This window comes from Paroedura picta, chromosome 6 (genome assembly GCF_049243985.1).
Source record: "Paroedura picta isolate Pp20150507F chromosome 6, Ppicta_v3.0, whole genome shotgun sequence".
Classification (NCBI taxonomy): domain Eukaryota; kingdom Metazoa; phylum Chordata; class Lepidosauria; order Squamata; family Gekkonidae; genus Paroedura; species Paroedura picta.
In genome coordinates, this window is record NC_135374.1 from 34,990,149 (window position 1) to 35,015,936 (window position 25,788).

A 25,788-nucleotide genomic window follows, 5' to 3' on the forward strand; every position below is an offset into this window, starting at 1 on the left:
GACTGCTCTGAGAAGCCGTTGGCCAGGAGGTCCAAATTTAACGGAAAAGAATCCCATAACAGTCAAGGAGAACCAATCCAAAAAATACTTCACCATCTTCCTGCAACAGCTTCTTCTGCCTGTGATCTAGCTATATCTGTTTAATGCAATGGCAATTTGTACAGCTTGGTGTAGTGGTTAAGAGCAGTAGCTTCTAATGTGGCAAGCTGGATTTGTTTCCCTGCTCCTCCACAAACTGGGTGGCCTTGGGCCAGCTGGGTAATCTTGACCTAGTCATAGTTCTGTTATAGTGTTCTCACAGGGTAGTTTCTCTCAGAGCTTTCTCAGCTTCACCTAACTCACAGGGTGTCTGTTGTAGGGAGAAGAAGGGAAGGCTATTATAAGCCATTGGGATTCCTGAAAAGCAGGGTATAATCAACTCTTCTACTGGGAAGGTGCTACTAGAAAAGTGCTACTAGGAAACAGTGTCTCCTTCCTCCCCATGGCCTCATGTTGCTTCTGTGCCCCCTCTACAGTTTCCCTATCTTCCATGCCATTTGTCTCAAATTTTCCTTGTTGTGATGGTCTTGGAAAGATTGCAGCAAGACCATGGTAGTGTCCATATAGAAAGGGAAAATCTACGGGCCATTCTGCACGAGTTAAAAGTAGCAGAAGGTTTGCAAATGGTAAATGCTACTAATTTGCCGTTCCGCATGACGTCGCACACAATCTGCAACAGTCCTGCAACACCAGCGCTAAAATCGCTTTAGCGATGTAGCGATTTCCGGTGAATCCAGAAAAGTGGATTCACCCTCAGAAAATCGCTACACTCCTGCCAACAACCTGCAACACTTGCGAAAAAGACCTGTGCGTTCTCAATGTAGCGGCTGCAACAAAGTCCCTCCCCCTGGCTCTCTCCTCCGAACTTCTGGTGAAGCGATCACCATTTTTTTTCCTCGGAGCGAGCGCGGAAAGTAACGAACCAGTGAGGCTTGATTCACCCAGCGAAGCTTCTCCGGCTACAGTCCCTCCACAGAAGTGCTTTAAAGCTCCCCTAAGTCCCCAAGCATAACACAGCCCCCTGTTTGCAAGTTCCCTTTATTTTCGGCCAAAAATCATGCCTGTGTATGTGGGGGATTTCTTTTCCACTCGGGGGAGCGTGGTAACGGTGACTCACCAACTCACACGCCAGCTAGATGGGTCTCTACGTTAGGAAGAATCAAGGCATATTCGTTGCAACCTGTGTGTGTGTGTGTGTGTGTGTGTGTGTGTGTGTGTGTGTTTTAAACCTGTGCTTAAAGGGAAAGGGGCTTTTCAGGAGCATGATAACAACCGCTCATTGGCTGTTCATTTGATTGACGGCCAGCACAGAAAAAAATCGCTTCCTTTCTAGCGATTCCTGCAAGACCAGAAACCTGTGGGGAACGAATTAAACGTTACTGGATTCCACTACAAATGCAGGTATGCGGAAGGTCGAGATGCCACTATTTAAAATAGCGTTTCCGCTTTGTGAAACCAATTGGCAACATTGGTCCTTGTGCAGAATGGGCCTACATTTTCCCAGTTCCACATCAGCATTATCTTCCCTGCTGCAATTGCCTGTGATGGCTTCTCCCAAAGCATTCCTCCCAAAGCATTCCTCCCTCCTTAGATTCCAAATTGTAAACCTCAAATGGTTTACTCATGAGTAAATATTCCCAAGGCAGAGGCTTTTCCTGGCTACCCTTGTTCCCCACGGGATGGCTGGGGGCCATTTCTGGCCTCCCATGGCACCCTTCCTTTCAGAAAGTGCACATAGGCTGCCTCAGGAGGCAGATCTCTTTCCTCATGTCCTCTGAATTGAAAAAGGCCAGGGCATTTGGAGTAGTTTTATTAGTACACCTAATCTTGGTACAATAAAATATGTAATCTAGGGTATATCTCTTAGAGCCTGTAGCAGACTTGGAAGGTTGTGAATACTTTTAAAGAAAAAAAGTAGATTCTAAATAAAATTTAACTACTCTAGATGTTTTCTCATGTCACTGAAATATCTGTTCTCACTTTTCAAGTATCTTGGTCAGTTCTTGCTGATTATCAGGTATATTTGTTGCTTTGGATTCATGTTAGTGATATGAATATATATATTCTAGCAAATTCTGTTTAGTATTAGATATCTTGAGAAATACATATCTCTAAGCAATATAACATGCTTTGGTAAAATAGGAGGTTTCCTCCTCTGTTAAATCACTAATTTGTTGGTACTCTGGTTATGTACTTTAAAATTGATATTTGGCTTTTGGTTGAAATCAACATAGCAGATTCAGCCTTCTTGCTTATATTTTGAACACTTCATCGCATCTCTCTTGTCTATTAATAGGGTTATCGGCTCTGGGCTGGGAAATTTATTTAGATGTGGGGTAGTCATGCATTAAAGAGCCTCTTGTGGCGCAGAGTGGTAAGGTAGTGACATGCTCTCTGATGCTATCTGCCCATGAGGCTGGGAATTCGATCCCAGCAGCCGGCTCAAGGTTGACTCAGCCTTCCATCCTTCCGAGGTCGGTAAAATGAGTACCCAGCTCGCTGGGGGGTAAACGGTAATGACTGGGGAAGGCACTGGCAAACCACCACGTATTGAGTCTGCCATGAAAACGCTGGAGGGCGTCACCCCAAGGGTCAGACATGACCCAGTGCTTGCTCAGGGGATACCTTTACCTTTACCTTTAGTCATGCATTTGGGAAGTAGGGTTTGGGAAGAGAAAGGAAGAGACTTCAGTGAAATATAATGCCAGATAGTTCACCCTCCAAAGCAATAATTTTATCTGGAGAAACTGATGCCTGTAGTCTAGAGATCAATTGTAATTCTGTAATTCTCCAGGATTCACCTGGAGGCTGCCAACCCTACAAATTACTAACGTTCCAAAAAGACTAGTTCCCGGATCTCATTAGTCTGCTTTCTTCAGTGTAATAGCTTCTCTGTTTCACCTTTTCCTAAATCTCTTTCTCTTTGAGATGGACTTTTCCCACCCCCCAGACTCAATTTTGAATCTAACTCATAACACCAAAGCTATTGGAGAAAAGGTCAACGGAAAGCCTTTCCCCCCCTGAGTACTTTTCCAAACTCAGAAGAATTCTGAAGTGTATTTCCCTTTACTACCTCTTTTTTCATCCTTTCCCTTTCTCATTTATTGCTGTTCATTTATAGTTCGAACATTTTTTTCTCAAAAATAGACACAGGTCTATCACAAAACAGAAATTAGACCTCCCATCTGAAAGTGGATGTCCCAGTCAGCTGTAATTTAAAATCAATGAATTTAAACTAAACATAGTGCATTAATTGACATAATGGGCATTATTAGTGGCCAGGACTCACTGCAGCCACTTTTGATGATGCGGGAACTGCTGGAACCCATGTGGCCTGCGGCGTTCATGGGAGGCGGAGAGCGGTTGCCTAATAGCAGCCACAACTGAGAGCTGCTGCCGTTGACGAGGCGGGGGCGCCCAGTGATGACACGGCTCCCCACAACGTCATCGGGCTGCAATGCACCCGATGGGAGGGGGGCAAGGGCTCTTGGCCTATAAATAGGCCGGGTGCATGTGCCCTCACTCTCTTTGTGCAGGCTGCAGCCCAGACAGCAACCATCCCACCCACCCCTTTTGTTGTTATTGGGTTCATCTCTTTTTCGTCGCAGCCGCGGTAATGCCCGGTTGGGAGCCTGCATCCAGGGTCCCTCGAGTGAAGCAGCCAGATGGCTCTCTTCCATGCTAGGCCAACCCTCTTGAGGGAGGCATAATAAAAATGGCTGCGGCCATATTAACGGCAAAGCGAGTCATTTCTTCATGGGCAGAATTTTGTGAACAGCTCAATAACTGTGAGATGGAACTACATATGTGCTAAAACAAGGATAGATAGGAAATTATATAAATCACGCAAGTTCTAAATCCCCTCAAAACATCAACAAATGTTAGCAATGCCCATGTTCATGATGAAGAACAGGAAATATGAGCATTATACTTTGTTCTTGCCTCAGTATTGAGCATGTTCCTATAACTTGTCAGTTATGATGACCATGATTTCAATCAGCATAAAATTACTATAAGCTTAACTTGGGGAAGATATCTGCATTTATTCTTCAATGTTCATATGGGAAAATTACACCTCACCTCACAAGTAATGAATATACGCTGGACAACTTTGGAAGAGAATAGTTTGTTTTGAGTTCTGCTCATGCTTACTATAAAACAGTCTCACCATGTTTACAAAAGGCTGTTTAACTAGGTTCTCCAACTAGCTTTCAGCCTGCCTAGTTTTTTTTTTGTTTTTGTTATGTGCGAAGTCGTGTCCGACCCATCGCGACCCCATGGACAATGATCCTCCAGGCCTTCCTGTCCTCTACCATTCCCCGGAGTCCATTTAAGTTTGCACCTACTGCTTCAGTGACTCCATCCAGCCACCTCATTCTCTGTCGTCCCCTTCTTCTTTTGCCCTCGATCGCTCCCAGCATTAGGCTCTTCTCCAGGGAGTCCTTCCTTCTCATGAGGTGGCCAAAATATTTGAGTTTCATCTTCAGGATCTGGCCTTCTAAAGAGCAGTCAGGGCTGATCTCCTCTAGGACTGACCGGTTTGTTCGCCTTGCAGTCCAAGGGACTCGCAAGAGTCTTCTCCAGCACCAGAGTTCAAAAGCCTCAATTCTTTGACGCTCGGCCTTCCTTATGGTCCAACTTTCGCACCCATACATTGCAACTGGGAAGACCATAGCCTTGACTAAACGCACTTTTGTTGGCAGGGTGATGTCTCTGCTTTTTAGGATGCTGTCTAGATTTGCCATAGCTTTCCTCCCCAGGAGCAAGCGTCTTTTAATTTCTTTGCTGCAGTCCCCATCTGCAGTGATCTTGGAGCCCAGGAAAATAAATGGAGGATGCTAATTAAGGTATCGGTAATGAGAACAGAAGACTTTTTCCTTATATCTGGATCTTCATGTAAATAACCAAGAACTGATCAACTTCATCCTCTTCAGCAGCAATGGTTGGGGCATAGACCTGGATCACTGTGATGTTGAATGGTTTGCCTTGTATTTGAACTGAGATCATTCTGTCATTTTGGGGATTGTATCCCAATACTGCTTTTCCTATTCTTTTATTGATTATGAAGGCTGCTCCATTTCTTCTGAGAGATTCTTGCCCACAGTCGTATACCTGATGGTCATCTAAATTAAATTCACCCATTCCTGTCCATTTGAATTCACTGATTCCTAAAATGTCAATGTTCAGTCTTGTCATCTCTTGTTTGACCACATCCAACTTGCCTTGATTCATGGATCTGACGTTCCAGGTTCCTATGGAATAAAAATCTTTACAGCATTGGACTGTCTTTTTGCCACCAGTTACCTCCACAACTGAGCGTCCTTTCGGCTTTGGCCCAGCCGCTTCATTCTTTCTGGTGCTACTCGTACTAGCCGTCTGCTCATGCCCAGTAGCATATTGGACACCTTCTGACCTGAGGGGCTCATCTTCCGGCAACATATCGCTTTGCCTTTTTGAACCTGTCATGGCAAAGATACTGGAGTGGTTTGCCATTTCCTTCTCCAGTGGATCACCTTTTTCAGAGCTCTCAGTGAACAGACATAAGGACCAATCAAAGGCCCCTATTAAAGTCGAATCATACATCTTGGTAGAAGGTGTGAATATGTATATCAGTTCCACAGTTCTGATTGCTGATGTTCAGTATTTCACATTTCAGTAAAGTTGTTTGTTGTTTGAAACTGGGGGCTAATACATGATGGTGGTACAAAAAAATGCCTTGCCATGTGCAGAGTCCTGCAGTGATACTCTCACTGCTGCCAGGTGCTTGACACAGTGAATATAATGGTAGCTATCCAAATACAGCCTTGGCATCTAATATCGCATTGCAAAGCATTTGATGGTGAAAGATGCTTTATAAAATTAAATTCCTTACTGCTCAATGTGTAAGGAAGAGAAGGTTCTATGGAGCATTAACCTTTTCTTTGTCTCTATGGGAAACAGGTAGAGTGGCTGTCACTTTTTCACGTATTTTATTTAGTGAATGGGAGATGAAAGGGACTCCCTTTGAAATCTCAGCATTCAGTTCTTTAAACGAGCCTGGGAAACACTGTAAATTTTTATTACGTCTCTCTTCAGTTTTTGCTTTCCCCTTATTAAAAAAGGTGGATTTGGTGTCTGCCACCTTTATTGGAATGGGAGTCTGCCACCTGAATACCACCAACATAAAACTGGCCTGCCGCTTTGTGTTTCCTGCTGATATAGTCTTCAGACCAGCAGATAAAATGCTATCCTGATCAGAAATTTAATTCCTCCCACATTTCTTGTGTGTATGCTCCTGGCAAAATAACAATTCTTTCTGTCACTATTCTTCCACCTTGCCTGTGATTTGACATGTATCTATAAAATCAAAGCAAAACTTAGGAGCAGGCGTGAAGCATTTCTCTATTTGTTTGTGGTATAACATAAACCATGTTTCAATTTTCTAATCTATTTCTACATGTTATTCAGCATTCAAATATATCCCATATGCCAGAAAGAGACAGGTTCAAAACCCTTACAGTCATGACACTCTATCAATGACCATAGGCAAGTTATCCTCCCTGTTTAATTTTCCTTTTGAAACATAATGGAAATGGGACAACTGTGACAAGATGGTGCTGTTGAACCCTCCTGCGCAATGCAGGCCTGTTCTGGCCCAGAAGCCATTTTCCTAGAAGTAGGATGTTTGAGCAGTGATAAGCTACTAGTAGCCATTAAGACAAGCAGTTGCCACCCGCTATCTATCTGGCCACCCACCCTTACATGCCTCAGTAGAACAGGCTTCATTGGGAGCTGGTGAGTACTCTTTCTTTGGAAGCTTTAAAGCAGAGGCTAGATATTTATTTGTTTGTTTGTTTGTTTATTTATTTATTATAATTGGATTTTTATACCACTGCTCCCAGCACAGTTGGCTTGCGGCAGTTTCACAATAAACATAGAATAAAACACCTCTTAAAACATCAATACAAGTTAAGATATCCAAATATAACAACAATACTCCCGAGAATTATTAGAATCAAGATGGCGTTAAAAATACAAAATCCACCCCTAGCATCTGAAGAAGTTGAATCAGCACAGCAGATAGTCAACAACTGGAGATGGAGGGGGGGGGGAGAAGAAGACTCAAGTTCAAATCGATCTGAATTCAACAGGATTGACAATGGAATAAACAAAGTAAATAGACTCTGCCCAGGCTCATTTCCCTGAGCAGATTCTGTGAGCTTGAATGTAAGCTTCTTTGAGGGGAAAAACGGAAGAGGTGATTCCACAGGTGTGAAGGTCTCAGACTGTAAGGGCTTTGAAGGTAAGTACCCATACGTTAAATTTGATTTGGCCTTCAATTTGGAACCAATGCAGCTGGGAGAATATTGGTCAAATGTGCTCCCTCTACTCAATTCCAGCGAGGAGGAAGTCCACTGCATTTTGCACCAATTGAAATTTCAGGATAAGATTCAAGGGTAGCCCTGTATAAAGTCAGTTAGAATCATAGAATCATAAAATAATAGAGTTGGAAAGGATCTCGTGGGTCATCTAGTCCAACCCCCTGCACTATGCAGGAGACTCATATCCCAATCTCTCATCTACTATAACCTGCCACACCTTTGCCTTCACAGAATCAGCCTCTCTGTCAGATGGCTATCTAGCCTCTGTTTAAAAACTTCGAACGATGGAGAACCCACCACCTCCCGAGGAAGTCTGTTCCACTGAGAAACGTCTCTAACTGTCAGGAACTTCTTCCAGATGTTTAGATGGAATTTCTTTTGAATTAATTTCATCCCATTGGTTCTGGTCTGTCCCTCTGGAGCAAGAGAGAACAACTCTGCTCCATCCTCTATATGGCAGCCTTTTAAATACTTGAAGATGGTTATCAGATCCCCTCTCAGTCGTCTCCTCTCTAGGCTAAAGAAACCAAGCTCTCCCAAACTTTCTTCATACATCTTGGTCTCCAAACCCCTCACCATCTTTGTTGCCATCCTCTGGACACACTCCAGTTTTTCTACATCCCTCTTCAACTGGGGTGCCCAAAACTGAACACAGTACTCCAAGTGAGGCAGAACCAGAGCAAAGTACAGCGGTACCATCACCCCCTTTGATCTGGACACTATACTCTGATATAGCCCAAAATCCCATTTGCCTTCTTAGTTACCATGTCACATTGCTGACTCATGTTCAATGTATGGTCTACTAGGACTCCTAGATCCTTTTCGCACATGCTACTGCTAAGACAAATCTCCCCCATTTTATATTGATGTATTTGTTTTTTCCTACCTAAATGCAGAACTTTACATTTGTCCTGATTGAACTTCATTTTTTTTTAGTTTAGCCCCCTTCTCGAGCCTATCAAGATCATCCAGTATTCTGATTCTGTCTTCTGTTGTGTTTGTTACCCCTCCCAGTTGCAGTAGTCTAATCTGGAGGTGACTATTGCATAGATCCAAGTGTCCAGGTCAATGGTGGAATTAGCTTCTACCATAGCATTTTTGCCCCTAAACCAGACAGTCTCCTTAGACATTCCTGCCTACATCACTTCTGAGTCATATAGGCACAACACTTTAATTTCCAGTGTTCCTCCCTTTTTGGGTGGAGCCTGGCAGCAGGAGATGCTTGCCCTCACCAGGTAGCTCATAGTTACGCAGCATGTTTTCTTTATATTTAAGTAGTAAATTTTCTATAATTGTGTGGAGAGACATTTGTGTGACCTAGCTGATGTCAGAATATTTATTCTGGTAACTATTGTTACCATACCATAATCATGGAAGTGTCTTACAGCTGTTTCTAGGTGCAAGGCCTCTTGCATGTAAGTGAAACCTGAGTTCATAAACTGGATCTTAGCAAAATGCATAAATAAGTAAAACTTTTCATATAGCCTTTATCATATTTAAATTAGAAGGATGGATCATCCTTAACAAGGTCACTCATATCTTCTCTTCAGATTGAAAGTGTGCTTACATTATTGATGAATGCATCACAGCTAGATAGATCTCTCCCTTTTGATACTCCCCTGAATTTAGGGCTATTCATCATGTGGAAGTTTAGGACTTTACTTTTGGAGAATTGGGAGCAAACTACAATTCAACTGAATCCAGTTTTAATATTTCTAATGTTTTATATTTTCCATTTCAATGGAACATTTTAGTGTTGATATAGTTAGCAATTAGTCTGTAGTGCTAAAATAACATTGCATTAGAATAAAAACAGTAGATAGCTTTGCTGAATCCATATTCCTCAGTCATATTCCTTTTGTGGAATACCCAGCAATTTCTCCCATGTAAAAGTTGATGCCAAAAATGTATTTGCTAACTTGTCACATCCATTTGATAAACACTATTATTTAGACCTTTGACTACTAAACAAAGGATCCCAAACCTTCAACACTGAGCATCAAGATTAATGAATACAGATCACCATTAGGATTATTGTTTTGTTATATTTTCAAGACAAAAAAGAATCTAAAATTTAAAAAGGTCATGAGATGATTTTATTGTGAAAATGTTTCCTTCATCATTTTTAGGCATCATCCATTTATATGGCTTCAGGCTTGCTGTTTAGGTATCTTTAATTCCTTTTAAAGAAATGGTGTCAAAGGAGTTAAAGCATAGTTATTTTACACATTTTTCTACGCTGCTGCTGTCACTTTATGTAAAGTGACAGTGCTTTTATGTAGAAAAAATTATAGTCATTAGGATATTACTTGAGGGTAAGACACTGTCTCATTACTTGTAGGTGGAAAGTGAGCTAGTATTTTGCTTGTCAGGCAACTGCAACATAAATCTCCAACTAAATGCCATTAGTTCCAGCAATCAAAATGACTGCAGCTTCCTATTGCTACCCTGGACAAAGGGCAACTGGCGGGGTGTGTGTATGTTTGTGGCAATACAAACCCTTTAAAGAAACTAAACAGCAACAGTATTTAATTTGGAAATTTTAAGTTCTGGCTTCAGAAGAAGAGTTGGTGTTTATACCCTGCTTAAGAAGTATACAAGTTGCTTATAATACCCTTCCCTTCCTCTCCCTACAACAGTCAACTTGTGAGGTAGGTGGATCAGAGAGAGTTCTGAGTATGAACCAGGAAAAATGCAGTTAATTTCAATTCATGGTTTGTGGCCAAATCATGGACCAAACTAGTAGGAGAGTAATTCACAAACTGAGCTAGTTAGTGGTCCATAGCCCTGCAAACCCAATTGAAAGGGACTAGAGTCTTTCTAAATGGGGTTTGCAGAAATCCCCTTTAAAAAGTTGAGCAGTGGGAAGGCACTGCAGATACTCAACTTCTGAGCTGTCTTGTGCAGTCCCATTAAACTTTAAAGGGAACTGCAGATGACAGAACAAGCATAAAAACAGTTGAGGGGAAGGGAGGTGCTCTTCATAGCTCAGCAATTTTTGGCCAGTTTTCTGCAGTCCCTTTAAAGAGATTACACAAGACAGCTGTTTTTGTGGCTTTAATGGGCAACAGAGAGCAGGGGTTTAAACCACTTCTTTCTACTTTATTCACAAATCACCTTCCATGAACTGCTTTATTTTATTTTATTTCTTATATTTTTGTTCTAGCCTCCCCTTGTGGCTCAGGGCCGTTTATATAAAACATTAAGTCATAAAAATAGGTATAATGAAGGTTCATTAACTACATCAATTGATAATAACAGCAGTAACAGCAATAACAGTAACATCTCTAGTAATTAGTAACTGAACTGTAATATGTCAACTGTAACTGCACAGGATTTCAATGCAGGTATGCCCCATGGTGTACTTGATGGGCATATCTGGAGGGGGGGTTCTGGGGGCCTGGTAGTTGTTATAGTTGCCAATTCAAAACAGTAGACATGCCATGAACTTCAGTTCACAAAGCATGAATATTGTTCGGTTCATGGCCATCCCTAGTTCTGAGAATATTGTGGCTGGCTCAAGGCCACCCAGCAGATTTTATAGATAAGTGGGATATAAAACTTGGTTCTCCAGATTCGAGTCTGCTATTTTTAATCACCATTCCAAGTTGGCTCTGTACAGTCACTCCTACAGACATTTTATAAATATTGACTAGTTAGTCCTTCCATCAGTCAAATTAAGGATAACCAAACATCCTTCAGTGATAAATAAAGGCATGCTTGTTTATGTTGATGCAACACCCTTATTCCCATGCCTGAGCACACACTCCCCTCAACTCATTGCACTTTTCTCAAGGCTCTTCTTTGATGGCCATATCTGTATACATCTCTCCTGTGCCATCCTTCCTGACCTGCAATTGCTTCTGAAGGACTGTGTATTAAGAAACTGACTAGAGCGCTTCCCAATCCTAAACAGAACCACATTCATCTATGTATAACTCAGTCAAAGGTTTTATAGGTTACTCTGTGAATCTCACAATCAACAGGGCTACAACACATTCAGAAACCATAGCAATCTAAATGGACACTTACGGACTGATATTCAAACATATAGAGACCTCCCCTGCCCCTGATCTGACCTGCTTCTGATCTCCCCTGAGTCTGTTGAGATAGGATGGAATACAAGTCTAAATAATATTAAAAAAAAAAAAAGGATCCAGGAAGTCAATCTCTCTGCATTAATAAATCACATGGTGATTCCTGCATTGATGTGCTGTAGCCAAAACGATAGAGACTTATGGTACGATGATAGGCACTAGAATGTATTTATTTATTTTCTACATTCACATGCCTTTTCAAATATAAGGTATTTAACCATTTTTAAAACAAAATATAATTTCTTTCTTCCCTGCCATTTCTAAATATTGGTTATTAAACTCTTAACATGTTCATTTTAAAACACTTTTCTTATTGATGAACTCAAAGAAATCAGGCATGATAATACTAATTTACCAGCAGCATTTACAAAGTTGAGTGAAATGAATTTTCAGATCACTAGGCCCCCCTCAGGCGATGTTATGCCGTCAGACAACCCTCTTTACAACTGTGGGGAGGATTGGAGGGTTTTCCAGCCATCTGAGGTTTTTGGCTTAAAGATTGTGGTTTCATGGAGTTTTATTTAGTTTTATCCTGTAATCTGCCTTGAGTCTAAGAAGGAAGGCAGACTAGAAATCTAATAAATAAATAAATAGGGATGGAGAAGGAGAGAGGGGGTAGGAGGAAATTACATTTAAAGGAAAAGGAGAATGTTGATCATTGGTGATTCTCTGCTGAGGGCCATGGAAGGTCCCATAGCTAGTCACATGACTAGACACCTTTCTGGTTTTGAAAAAATTAAATTTGAAAAAATCATAGTGAAATTTTTAGTGGATGAATTTAGCTATTATTGTGATCCATCTTTCAACCCTGGCTGTATGGGTACAAATTCAGGCAATGCAATCTAGCCTACACTGGTCACTTAAAGGAAACACCTGATTGGATCTGTACAAAAACCGTAAGCAATAGAAGTCAATCAATTCAATTATCTGAACAATCATGACACTGGGGTATGTCCCTTCTTTTCTGTTAAATGAGATGATTTAATTCTTGAACTGGTAGAAACAATTGCAAGCTGTAGCAGCAAAGACCCCACTAGACAGGTACAAATAAGCTCAAAATTGTGGGAACTTCACCTGAGACATCAAGGCTAACTAATCAGGAGCTTGCCTTGTGCATAACAGGAAATCTAAACCATATATGCTTAACTGGCACATTGGTGTTGAAATTTGCAGCATATATAAATCACTAGCTTCAAAGCCCGTTCCTAAGAACGGGCCTTGGAAGGTTCCCCTCCTCTGACCAGGCAGCTTAAGGTGGCCTTTGGTGGCAGTTCGCAGCCAGATCAAGTGGGGCGGGTGGGGGCTGGGCAGCTCATTAGCAGGGCCAGGACAGAGATCCTTAGCAGTAAGCTCCTTAGCAGTCCTTAAATAGCAATCAGCAGACTGGGAGACCCTCATCAGCAGGCCCAGCCTTGCAGTCCAAGAGGCCCTCATTAGGAGGCCCATCACCACGATCCTTTGCTTAGGGCCTCTCCCCTTACCTGCTGCTGGCTCCAGGCACTGAGGCATCTGAGAGCAAAGAGGCTGGAGTCCAGGGATAGAGGGCGGGAGCTGCAGGGGCAGGGCCAATCAGGGCAAAGCTGGTTGCACCCTGATTGGCCCTATTCCAACTTGGACAGCCAGACACATCCCACCCCCTAGGCTGTTTCATAAATATATAGAGGATCAATAATGAATAAGGATAGTTGTTGAATTTGTTGGATTGAAGAAGTAGTATTTTCCATGCATACCCATTTCAAGATGTCAGCCCCAAGATAGACAGTTAAAAACCATAGCATTTTCATTAATCTTGAATAAATAATTATTGCATACTTCTGTCTGACATGCTACTAATTCTCAAGTATAAGTCTAAAACCAGAGTGACTGCACATGCTATTTGGCCTTCCATTATAAAAGGACATGATAGGTGCTCAAATTTTGAATCTGGAGCAGTTGAACCTGAATTTAATTGTGTTACAGTGAGTAAAAACTATAGTTAAAACTCAGGTGAAAATAGAGGTACTCAGCTGAGAGAGACATCTCAAAAGCCTGGAAGCTATTCTAAATACACTTTTAGTATACTCAAACCTAAGCAGGGTAACTAATTTTTGTGAGTGTTACAAGAATATGCTTAAGGGGAAAACGTAAAAAGAAGTAATTTGGTGGAAACCCAATTACAGTACCACTTCAAAAGTATAATAAGAACTAGCAACATTTTTATTCCCAAGGAGAACTGGGAATCACATTAAGCACAATATGGTGGTAAAATGTAAAGTCCATTAGTGATATGGAATATGCCAGTAAGGTCAGACAGAAAACATGGGAGAATTCCTTTCATATGCTAGTTGTTATTATCAAGCTAAGACTCTACAGGTAAAGATCTTCCTATTTCAAATAAATTTCTGGCTGGTCCTTGCTCTCTTGTTAACAGTCAGCCCCCCCCCCCTTTGAAGACAAGTCTGCCCATAAACACCCTTTGTCAACATTGCCAGTCCCTTGCTATTGTATTGCTCTGCAATTGCGACTCAGTGCAGGGAAATGTACAAATATGTGTCAGTTTCACAAAAAAGCTGACCAATAATACCTGACTCATACAGAAAACGGGAAAATGTGCTTTCCAGCCAGATGCAATGCTTTCCAGGAGCTGCCTGGACTGAATCTGCATGGAGCTTTTATTCCAATCCCAGGTCGATTTAGTCTCTGCCATCTCCACTGAATGCGATTTCCATTTTGATTTTGTCTGATTTAAATTTTCCCTCTGCAACAAGCATGATTGATCCAGAGTGACCCTGCCTTTTACTTGCAATATCCTAAAGTGGATATAACCCTCAACATTTGAAAAATATTTGAAAAATATGCAGAGCTCTGCATGTTCCGAACTTGCTGCTGAGCTCCGTGGTTGAGAAGCCCTGATTGGCCAAGCTTCAGTTCCTCGTTCCCAGGCTGCAAGCTTGCCTTAAAGGGGAAGCCCTAACTTTTCTCAGCAGAGGCTCCAGAAGCCCTAACTTATCTCAGTAGAAATTCGCCTCTTGTTTTTTTTCTCCCTCCTCTGCTGTCTCCAATCCTCTCCTCCCCCCACCCCTTCAAGAAAAGAAAGAGGCTCCTGCTGTGCTTGGCTTCACCCTCCCCTTCTGAGCTTCCCTAACCATGTACAGAACACTTTTCTGTTTCAGTGGGGAGGGGGGGGGAGAGGAAGACCTGAGTTCAAATTGATCTGGATTCAGCAGGATCCACAACAGAACAAACAAAGTAAGTGCAGATTTAGCCCTGGATTGCTTAGGTACTCAGCCGCCAGCTTTTCTCTCTTCTTCCCAGAAAAAATAGCTATGTTCAGGTCAATGGCACACCTAGGAACATTACTATATTATCACTCCTTAAGTGCTGACCTTACTTATGATTTAACATGCCTACCACACCTGAACCCATTTTGTGACCTTTAGTCCCAGGTCAAGACAATATTTACATTTTTGCCTAATTCAGTTAATGTATTCTTTCTGTCCTGGGAAACCTATGGAACCTTGCTGTATGTTTTATCCACATTGAGCAGGAATATCACTTACCTCTTAGATTTCTTTATGTCATTTCTTTATGTCAAGTCCATTTTTTTAGGGGCTGCAACTCCCAACATTAGCCTTCAGACACATATCTAACCATGCCAGAACCCCTGTCTCTGTGTTTGTCCTCTGGATATCCCACATATATCTGGAGCACTGGTTGCTTTCAGTGCATCTTCTTGGACACAACAAAAAGATAGATATACTCTTATTTTCCCCCACAATTATATTCCCAATAGGAACCAAGCCCATTGCATTCCAGGACCTGGAAAAGCTGCAGGCAGCTGTTAGGGAACTCATGGCAGGGGCAGCTCTCACACGGCAGGAATCTGCAGCCTCCAAGCCTTGGAGGGAAGGAGAAGGGGGTGGTCCGGGGTGGGGGACAGAAGGCAATTGGCTGGCTGCTGGACAGACAGGCAAGCCGGTTGGAGGAGGAGGCACTCAGGGGTGGGACAGCCGCCCTGAATGGCTGTTAAGTGCTGAGTGGCATGTCAGCCATGAGACATGCTCCTCCTCTAAGCCCTGACCAGAAATATATTATGTGGAACATATATGGCACTATGACATCTCTATTTTTCTCTTGTGTGCTTGCTTAGTTTATAGTGTGTGCATGCATAATTTCTTTTTCTTTTTCTAATAAAATCATGTTCATTTTATTTTAAACTAGTCTCTGGGAAGGAGCCTCATACACATAGGTGAAGAACCTTATTGATACCACTCTCGCCATTCCAGTTGCATTTGGATAACACTTTAGCTGCATATGCTGGTGTCTGCCTCCCACATCTGACTATCCCTATTTGTCATGAATATCATTTTGCTCTGCCTGAGGCTTTCCCCCAATCCATACTTCTCATAGGCCTCTTTTTCGCTCACAGACCTAAAGGTATAATCCTTTGCACACTTTCTGGGAAATACGTCCCATTGAGCAAGGAGGCCTTACTTTTGAGTAAACATGTATAGATTTTATTGTGTCATATGCAGCATTACAATCTCATTACAATCTCCATCATGACTAATTTAATAGAAAGCATGCCTACAAATGCTAGCTGTCTTCTGGAGAAGAATAAAAATGTTGGTTCCTTCACCCCATCTTTATCTCAACTTATTACTCTGTATCATTTTATATTTTCAAGGTTATCTTCCTTGGGAAAAAGGCAAGAAACAAAACTTTTGAAAAGGGAGGGGGGGCAGGGGAAGAAAGTAAGTTTTCATACAAGTAAGTCCTCCAAGGTTTAAAATGACTACAGAAGCTCCAAACCATGTCTATAGCAATTTGTGATATTATTTTGGACAATGACATGGTAGCTTCTCTTTATCCTATCTGACAGTCTAAACAGCACTAAAATAATGCAGCATATAAATTAACAAATTAACAAATTATTAAATAAATTAATAAATTAGAGCCTCTTGTGGCACAGAGTGGTAAGGCAGCCATCTGAAAGCTTTGCCCATGAGGCTGGGAGTTCAATCCCAGCAGCCGGCTCAGGGTTGACTCAGCCTTCCATCCTCCCGAGGTCGGTAAAATGAGTACCCAGCTTGCTGGGGGGTAAACGGTAATGACTGGGGAAGGCACTGGCAAACCACCCCGTATTGAGTCTGCCATGAAAACGCTAGAGGACATCACCCCAAGGGTCAGACATGACTCGGTGCTTGCACAGGGGATACCTTTACCTACCTTTACCTTTATAAATTAACAGCATATCCTATGCGTGTATGAATTATTGTCCAAATTCTTACTACAAGATATTCTCATTCATAAACAGAATATTTTTTTTCACCACAGTCATAAAAGAATGGCTGTGATTGTTATCTACATGGGGTAATTATTATCCTGTGATTCCAGAGTGTGAGTTGGCAATGACTTTGCTTTCTAACACCTTTAAGCTATCATTAATGGGAAGCCAGTGTAGAAAATTGCTGCATTGTTCCCTCACAGCCTCCTAGCCCCCCTGGTGATATTTCTGCCAGTGACACCATTAAACTACAACACTTGAACTGAGACTGGATGCTCTGAGAAAGTTGTTATATCAATTTATACTGGTGATAGAAAGGAACCAGTGATTATGCTTCTGTTCACAAGCCATTCAGCTACTGCCAAAGCTGTTCGTGTATTTTTTGCAGCTGTGCTTCCCATTTTTGTTCCATGGACGCAATGTGTTTTATGGCTGTGATGATCCCAGCATCCAGATTTTCATTGCTCCTAGAATAATAATCATACTTAACAATTCTTTTTTTAATCTAAAAACATTATACAAATTTTCATGTTACAGATGGTGAAACTGATAACTTGCACATGGTATCACCAAAGTGGAAGTTCAGAAATAAGGAACCTTCTGCATCTGAGGCACTTCTTTAGCTAAATGCTGTGAAGCAAAAAGTTCTGGAATGATGGTTCCCTAGGATGCTCTGGGGAACTTCTGAAACTAAAGGCATGCCTATTAATCAAGGGCCAACTGGGAAATAGTCAACTTATTAATAAGTCCAGGTATCAATGCCTGATGCAAAGTTGTGTTACATCACACTGTTTCTGGATCATGGCACATTATACAGTGAAATTATAAAGGGTCAGAAAATATCATGAGATCCAAGCTAAAAAGGAAATTCTTTCTGTTACTTCTTCAGCCATGCAATCACCATGAAAACACAAAGAGCAGACAATTTACTGTGCAATCCTAAGCAGAGTTGCACATTTCTAAGCCCACTGACTTCAATGGATTTAGGTAGGTATAACTCTGTTTAGGATTGCACTGTTAATGATGGTTTTTTTTTGTTATAGAATCCTGCTGTTCACAGATTGAACAAAGACACAAGCAGTAGGCAACTGACCTTAAATAACTAGTAAATAATGTTTATGGCTTTTTTGGTGTACACCTGTGGATAATAAATATACTTTAGAGGGTTTCTAGATGTCATAAGGGGAACTGATGGTATTATAGTGTTTAACGAATAATGATTAATTGTGTTGAATGATTCTACAAGTGATCTGCAACATATCTTATCCATTAGATATGTCATTGTTAAACGTGTGTGTGTGTGTGTGTGTGTGTGTGTGAAGCTCCATGGCAGATTTCGTTTTATTCTGCTTGCAGGATAAACCACAGTCTGGATGGGTATGATCTGACTGTGCATTGAACAGTTTGTTCTAGAATATGGTTTAACATTGAAAAGAATACAAATATGACTGCATTTTCTTCACTCCCAGTATAAACGATGGGCTCTCATATTCTAGAACAGATTTTTCTTTAGCTCTACAGTTCTATACTTCATACTTTGATCTGCTTTATGTAATGGTTGTTGCTATATAGGTTCTGTCTCCATGTATACCAATTTTTGTCTTGGTGGTTTTGGTTCTAGCATAAATATTGAATATCACATACTGAATGAACAACTTATTATCTTGTGTCTATAGATTAGATTCAAATTCCCAGATTAAATAAGAACAAGATTACACACTCATTAGGATGATATCCCCTCTCCGCATAGAAAATAACTAAACTGTTTGGGATTATCCTACTTTTGGATCTATCTTCCTCCATTTCGGTTAGCAACGTGTGGTTGAATTGCAATTGATGAAAACTGTTTTCTTCTGAGAGCTATAGCGCTATAGTAATATAATGGCACCACTGAGATCAATTGACCAGCTTATAAGAAGTAGTGAATTGATCTCAATGATGCTGCTATGGTGTTAGAGCAATATGGAACTCAATTTAGACTGTTAAAAAATACCCTCTGAGGTAGTAAATGTAGCAAAAATGTGGTGGTGGTGGTACAGGAAGTGACAATGTTTGAAAAGGCCATAGTTCTTCAGAGATGACTTATTAATGGAAGAAATCATTGTATGAATCTCCTGACCCTGTATTACTTTACTTGAAATCAGGCTTACAATGAATAACACCCAGTTTAGAATGGTAATGTGAAAACCCCTTACTGCTATACTGAAAGAGTTTTTGCCAAAAAACTTGGGTACATAAGGCTGGATCATGGAGAAAGCTAGGGAGTACCAGAAGAACGTCTACTTCTGCTTCATTGACTATGCTAAAGCCTTTGATTGTGTGGAGCACAACAAATTGTGGCAAGTTCTTAAAGAGATGGGAATACCAGAGCATCTTATTTGTCTCTTGAGAAATTTATATGCAGGTCAAGAAGCAACAGTGAGAACTGAACATGGAATCACTGACTGGTTCAAAATTGAGAAAGGAGTTCGGCAAGGCTGTATACTGTCGCCTTGCCTATTTAACTTGTATGCAGAGAACATCATGAGAAATGCGGGATTAGAGGAGTCACAAATTGGGATCAAGATTGCAGGGAGAAATATCAACAACCTCAGATATGCAGATGATACCACTCTAATGGCAGAAAGTGAAGAGGAACTAAAGAGCCTGTTGATGCGGGTGAAGGAGGAGAGTGCAAAAGTTGGCTTGAAACTCAACATCAAGAAAACAAAGATCATGGCATCCGGCCCTCTTAATTCCTGGCAAATAGATGGGGAAGAAATGGAGATAGTGACAGATTTTATTTTCATGGGCTCCAAGATCACTGCAGATGGGGACTGCAGCAAAGAAATTAAAAGACGCTTGCTCCTGGGAAGAAAAGCTATGGCAAATATAGACAGCATTCTAAAAAGCAGAGACATCACCCTGCCAACAAAAGTGCATTTAGTCAAGGCTATAGTATTCCCAGTTGCAATGTATGGCTGCGAGAGTTGGACCATAAGGAAGGCCGAGCGTCAAAGAATTGAGGCTTTTGAACTCTGGTGCTGGAGAAGACTCTTGCGAGTCCCTTGGACTGCAAGGCGAACAAACCGGTCAGTCCTAGAGGAGATCAACCCTGACTGCTCTTTAGAAGGCCAGATCCTGAAGATGAAACTCAAATACTTTGGCCACCTCATGAGAAGGAAGGACTCCCTGGAGAAGAGCCTAATGCTGGGAGTGATCGAAGGCAAAAGAAGAAGGGGACGACAGAGAATGAGGTGGCTGGATGGAGTCACTGAAGCAGTAGGTGCAAACTTAAATGGACTCCGGGGAATGGTAGAGGACAGGAAGGCCTGGAGGATCATTGTCCATGGGGTCGCGATGGGTCGGACACGACTTCGCACATAACAACAACAACAAGAACACATAAGGCAAGAAGGCTTCAAAGTGGTTTTGGTCCCAGGTCCAGAATTGTGAGAGACCCCTTCACCTGTACTGGTTGCACTAATTTGAAATACATTTCAACTAGATTCAGATGCAACAAGATCCAAACATACAGCCCCTTCCAACAATGCAGTGCATAGCAGATGGAGAACAATTTATGAAAAAAGGAGGGACCAGAGATTGTATCTGATTTCCCCTCATAACTGAAGCATCTTGATGACCTATGTTTCTAGCAAAGATTCAGTAGTACAGTTTATTTGCCCAAACCTGGATGGTCCAGACTAGCCTGAACTTTAAGGTGACCAGATTGTCCCACTTTTGGAAGGACATCTGAGGGTACCTAGCAAATTGTACTTACGTTGAAATTTAAAAATATATATTACAACTAGGGGCAAAGCCCGTTGTCTCCAAGAATATAATGGGCGCTAGAGCTTGGCAGTGGGAAGAGGAAGGGGAGGAGTTGTCCAGCCTGTAAGGGCATGGGGTTGAATGTGTGTGTTGTGTGGGAGGTTGTGGTGGTATAGTGACAAATGAGGCCATGGGTGTGGAGATATGGGTGTCAAGAACCTGTGGTGTGAAATGTTCATTGAGTGTGGGAGAGTACTGACCTTTGGGAATTTTGGCATAGTGGTTACAGATAAGCTTTCCAGAGCCTGTCCTCAGATATGTGAAGGGAAAATCAGACTGGAGACTCTTCTTAGGGAAGATTACATGGCAACCAATTCCTCCTACTTCTGCGTCATTTCCCTTCTTGTGTGAATTAGGCCACATTCACTGAAATGCCGCTCTGCCCTAATACACATGGGGTAGTCACAGTACACAGGTGTCCACCCTTTTCCTTCTTTTCCATTTTTTCACTGTTGATAAAATGTTATGTGCCCACATGCTTCTTTCATGGTTGCTCCTTAGAAGAACGGATTTTTGTACCCTATTGCTTACTACCCAAAGGAGTCTCAAAGTGGTTTAAAAACACCTTTTCCATTCGTCTCTCCACAATAGTCAACCTTTGAGGTATGTGGGGTTGTGAGAGAACTGGGAATGGGCCGCACTGACCCAGCAGGCCTCGGGTGTCTCAAAGCATTTTCCAATCATCTTCCCTTTCTCTCCCCATAGCAGACTCCCCATGACGGAGGTGGGGTAGCGAGCCTCACAGGGAAGCTGGCAACCCTAAGAGGAAGACTCTCTGTGCACAGCAGTCTTGACCTTAGTAAGTTTTTTTATACTGTTTTTTATTTGCCAGACCAAGGTTATTTGCCAGGCCAATAAGTCATTATAATTACCATGTTTTTCCAGACATTTAATTGTTCTCTATTTATAGTTTCAGGCTGTAAATATTTATTTAGATCTTCCTGCACTTTCCAGACTCACAGGACTGATGCTGGTCTGCCTGTCTGCGCCCCAGGATACAAACAGTTGCTGATAAGGGCTGGCCATAACCCATAGGCCAGGAGGGACACTCCTGCACCACTCCCTACCAACTGCAGGCAAAAATGGCACATTTGAAGGCTGGACTCTGAGGCGTTGTACAATTTTGAATTCCCACCTCCAAACCTCCAGGAATATTTCCAACACAGGGGTAGCCAACCTCCAGGTGGGGCCTGGAGAGCTCCTGGAATTACAGCTCACCTGCAGAGTATAAAGATCAGCTCCCCAGGCAGAAAGGGCTACTTTGGACAGGGTTGTGGTAGAGAAGAAACAGTTAAGGCTTCCCACACAGGTTGTTGTTGAATTGAAAGACTTGAGGCCTACTGCACAGGGTTGTTGTGCAGGTAAAACAGGAGACAAAAGAGCCAGTTTGTTATGCAGAATAATGCTGTGCGGTAGGCCACGAATCTGCAGAGAGTTGCAAAGAAGAAAAACACATGGCTTGGCTGTGTCTAACCTCTGGGCAGAGCAGTATTTTAAGTGAGAAGGGGCTTTTCTGTGGCCTCCCTGTCAGGCAACTGTTTGGCAGAAGGGGAAAGTCCCCCCCCCCTCAAAAGGAATGCCCTCAGGCTCCCCTTGGAAAGGCCTCCTTCCCTCAGTCAGGGCCTGTCAGAGGCTCCTTTGCAGCCTGACAGGGCTGTCAGAGGCTCCTCTGTTCTCACCTTGGCAGCCCTACTGACCTCCTCTCCCTGCGGTGGTCAGGAGCAGACTGGCAGCCAGATTGGGCTGGGTGAATGGAATTTTGGTCTGTCCTGGTGAGGGGCCAATAGGAAGGCGCTTCGTGCGCCTCCCCATTGGCTTCTTGGCCCTTGAGTGGCACTTGGAGGGGCGAATCAGGAACCGCTTTGCGGCTCCTGATTGGCCCCTCCAAGTTTTTATCATGGACAGAGCCTGCCCTAACTCCTCCCCAATAGCCCTTAGAGCTTTATTTAACCACAGGAACAGTTAAAGATACTATTTTTGCATTTGATGCATTCTATGAAACTTTTTGTTGCTCCATATAGACTAAATTTTTAATCAAGACCCCCCACACACACGTCAATGGTGTCCCACTTTTGTTGTTGTTGTTAGGTCGTGTCCGACACATCGCGACCCCATGGGCAATGATCCTCCAGGCCTTCCTGTCCTTTACCATTCCTCGGTGTCCATTTAAGTTTGCACCTACTGCTTCAGTGACTCCATCCAGCCACCTAATTCTCTGTCGTCCCCTTCTTCTTTTGCCCTCAATCGCTCCCAGCATTAGACTCTTCTCCAGGGAGTCCTTCCTTCTCATAAGGTGGCCAAAGTATTTGAGTTTCATCTTCAGGATCTAGCCTTCTAAGGAGCAGGCAGGGCTGATCTCCTCTAGGACTGACTGGTTTTTTCGCCTTGCAGTCCAAGGGACTTGCAAGAGTCTTCTCCAGCACCAGAGTTCAAAAGCCTCAATTCTTTGACGCTCGGCCTTCCTTATGGTCCAACTTTCACAGCCATACATTGCAATTGAGAGGGCCGGATGCCATGATCTTTGTTTTCTTGATGCTGAGTTTCAAGCCAACTTTTTCACTCTCCTCCTTCACCCGCATCAACAGGCTCTTTAGCTCCTCTTCGCTTTCTGCCATTAGAGTGGTATCATCTGCATATCTGAGGTTGTTGATATTTCTCCCTGCAATCTTGATCCCAATTTGTGATTCATCTAACCTCGCCTTTCTCATGATGTGCTCCACATGCAAGTTAATTAGGCAAGGCGACAGTATACAGCCTTGCCGAACTCCTTTCTCAATTTTGAACCAATCAGTGATTCCATGTCCGGTTCTCACTGTTGCTTCTTGACCTGCATATAGGTTTCTCAAAAGACAAATAAGATGCTCTGGTATTCCCATCTCTTTAAGAACTTGCCATAATTTGTTGTGCTCCACACAATCAAAGGCTTTAGCATAGTCAATGAAGCAGATTTGTTTTTTCTGGAACTCCCTAGCTTTCTCCATGATCCAGCATATATTGGCAATTTGATCTCTAGTTCCTCTACCGCTTCGAAATCAATCTGGTCACTTTACTGAACTTGCCACATCTTGAAAGGGAAACAGGATTGGCCTTGGTTAACACTTTCATAAGAGACCACCAGGAAGTCCTGGATTGCTAAGCAGTGGTAGGTCATGGCAAACTACTTATGTTCAGTCTCTTGCCTTGAAAGCTCCTGTAGGTTGGCTATGTAGGGTTCCTGTAGGTTGGCTATGACTTGATGGCATTTGCCATCCCCATGTTTTGATTCTGAAACTTTGATTCTGAGCTTTTCCTAGGCTTCCGGGGGGGGGGGGGAGAAAAAAGCAGGGGAAGATCAATTCTGCAAATTCGTGCATATTTTTCTGCTGGATCCAGCCTATAGAGTTGACCACATTGCTTGCTGTTTATGGCCTGAGTGAACATACTGTATGAAAAATCAGCTGCAGTCACTTAGGTTGCAAGTTGACAATCTCAGACTGATTCAGACAGCAAGTATATCACCAACATCTGGCGGACAGCTTAACTGACATGAGCTCAAAATGAAACAAAGCTACTAATAGATATGTCAAGCTGGGATGCTGCAATTCCGACTACCAAGTCAATCACTTGGCACTTACGAATGGAAGAATGATTGACTTGACATAAACATTTCACAGTTTCTGAGCTGGGGCAGGTAGAAAGCAGGTAATTACTCTAGTCACCCAAGGGTAGAAAAAGGGAGCAGGTGTTCTGCTGCCAGCACATATCTGGTTGCAAGCAATTTCAGATACAAATGTAGCTACTAGGGATGGAGCCAAAATATATGGGTCAGCTGAGTTTTTGCCATCTCAATTTTTGGGATTATAATTGAGTTTTTGCTTCTCTGGCCTGATTCTCTCTAATGCACTTCATATTGTTGTAACTTAAAAAAAAGTTAGCTTCTTTATATTGTTGATAACCTCCTTCTGATCCATTTGGAATCACTTGCTTTAAGGCACTTCTGTGGTTGCAATATCAGCTGACAAATCCATCCACTGAAAGATTTATTACTCCAACTCACCAAGCGCTAGAATGGATCAAGGGAAGGATGGGCTTGTCAGTTTGTTTCACAGAAGTCTTTGTGGACTACAATAAATGAGGAGGGTGGATTAAGTTAGGGAGAAGGGGGCAGAGCATTAAAAGGAAAATTGGATGAAAGAGAGAAGAACTAAAATGGATCTTAACGTATTCTTAGTGCCACTTTAATGTTGTGTTTTACAGCCTCTAAAAGTCTCTTATTAGCTTCACACTTGTTTGGGAAACCAAAGATCACATGAGAAAGATTTCTGCATTCAAGTTCTTATGAGGCATATGTATTTATGCTCATTCATTCATTTTGATCTCAGTTTTCCTATCAAGAGAGCTGAACACAACATATTTTTATTTATTTAACAGCTTTCACATTTCACCTTTTTATAAGAAGGCTCAAAGCAGATAAATAAAACATTTCAAAGCAACAAATGCAACTATATTATATTGTTTGCTCCCCCTCCCCCCAATCCTTCCTAAACAGTTCTTTTTTTACCCTGTGAGTGGAAGGACAAAAGTGTGGCGACTACAAAAGGTGAAGACACGGGCTAGAGTAGACTGCATTCAACTGCAGGTAGGGTTGCCAGCTCAGGGATGAGAAATACCTGGAGACTTTGGGGGTGAAACTGGACTGGTGGACTGATGGTAAAGAAAATGATTGCAACCTTCTGATTGATCATACAGTTATTAGGGAATGGCTATAATTCTACGTCCTGCCCTGGTTCACGTATTTGATTCTTACTAGGCAGAGAAAACAGTCTGTTCTTCTCTGGAATGTAGTTTTTTTATAAGCTCTCTCATAAGAACAAAGTTTATTTATAGCTGAGATAGTCCTTCTCAAGGCTGGAGAAATGAAAGAAGAGTGTGTCACTACAATTTATGTAAACAATTGGGTGGGAGGGGAAGATAATAGAAGCAGCTTTTCAGAACATGTCAGCTGCTTTTGGGGGGGGGCTGGCTTGGTGGCTGCAGGGTGGTCCCGTGGGATGTCAAAGGGGGGTGGAGACCCCAGGCTATTGGCTTGACCTGTAAGGGCATCTCCTTTACCCACCTCCAATGGGAAGTTATTTAATCTCATGTAATTGTATTGTTCTCCACATAGATTTGGGAACTCCTCTGTGTCTATATTTCTTCTGCAGTAAAAATATAAAAAGGTTTTTCTCTCAGTATG